Raw genomic sequence first — 1,613 nt, 5'->3', positions numbered from 1 at the left:
ACATATCTTCAAAGCTATCAGCCCAAAGAAAAAAAGCACCGCACCACCACCGGGTGGGCTCGAACCTCCAACCTTTCGGTTAACAGCCGATCGCTCTAGCCAATTGCGCCACGGAGACAGTCTTGCTCCCCACTTACCACCATCAGAACATATCTTCAAAGCTATCAGCCCCCAGAAAAAAAAGCGCCGCACAACCACCGGGTGGGCTCGAACCTCCTACTTTTCGGTTAACAGCCGATCACGCTAGCCAATTGCGCCACGGAGACAGTCCTGCTCTACTCTCACCACCATCGGAACATATCTTCAAAGCTATCAGCCCACAGAAAAAAAGCGCCGCACAACCACCGGGTAGGCTCGAACTCCAACTTTTCGGTTAACAGCCGATCGCGCTAGCCAATTGCGCCACGGAGACAGTCGTGCTCCACTCTCACCACCATCAAAACATATCTTCAAAGCTATCAGCCCACAGAAAAAAAAGCGCCGCACCGCCACAGGGTGGGCTCGAACCTCCAACCTTTCGGTTAACAGCCGATCGCGCTAGCCAATTGCACCACGGAGACAGTCGTGCTCCGATCTCACCACCGTCAGATCATACCTTCAAAGCTATCAGTGCAATGAAAAAAGCAACACACCCCTCCCGGCAGATCTCGAAACTCCAACCTTTCGGTTAACAGCCGATCGCGCTAGCCCATTGCTCAACGGAGACAGTCCTGCTCCACACTCACCACCATCAGAACATATCTTCAAAGCTATCAGCCCAAAAAAAGCAACGCACCACCACCAGGTGGGCTCGAACCTCCAACCTTTCGGTTAACAGCCGATCGCGCTAGCCAATTGCGCCACGGAGACAGTCCTACTCCCCTCTCACCACCATCAGAACATATCTTCAAAGCTATCAGCCCAAAAAAAAGCACCGCACCACCACCGGGTGGGCTCGAACCTCCAACCTTTCGGTTAACAGCCGATCGCGCTAGCCATTTGCGCCACGGAGACAGGCCTGCTCCACTCTCACCACCATCAGAACATATCTTCAAAGCTATCAGCCCACAGAAATAAAAGCGCCGCACCACCACCGGGTGGGCTCGAACCTCCAAACTTTCGGTTAACAGCCAATCGCGCTAGCCAATCGCGCCACGGAGACAGTCGTGCTTCAATCTCACCACCGTCACATCATACCTTCAAAGCTATCAGCGCAATGAAAAAAGCAACACACCCCTCCCGGGAGAGTTCGAAACTCCAGCCTTTCGGTTAACAGCCGATCGCGCTAGCCAATTGCACCACGGAGACAGTCGTGCTCCAATCTCACCGCCGTCAGATCATACCTTCAAAGCTATCAGCGCAATGAAAAAAGCAACACACCCCTCCCGGCAGAGCTCGAAACTCCAACCTTTCGGTTAACAGCCGATCGCGCTAGCCCATTGCGCCACGGAGACAGTCCTGCTCCACTCTGACCACCATCAGAACATATCTTCAAAGCTATCAGCCCAAAGAAAAAAAAGCGTCGCACCACCACCGGGTGGGCTCGAACCTCCGACCTTTTGGTTAACAGCCGATCGCGATAGCCAATTGCGCCACGGAGACAGTCCTGCTCCACACTCACCACCATCAGAACA

Source organism: Rhipicephalus microplus, unplaced genomic scaffold (genome assembly GCF_043290135.1).
Source record: "Rhipicephalus microplus isolate Deutch F79 unplaced genomic scaffold, USDA_Rmic scaffold_14, whole genome shotgun sequence".
NCBI classification, from domain to species: Eukaryota; Metazoa; Arthropoda; class Arachnida; order Ixodida; family Ixodidae; genus Rhipicephalus; species Rhipicephalus microplus.
Note: the sequence above shows the minus strand (reverse complement) of the source record.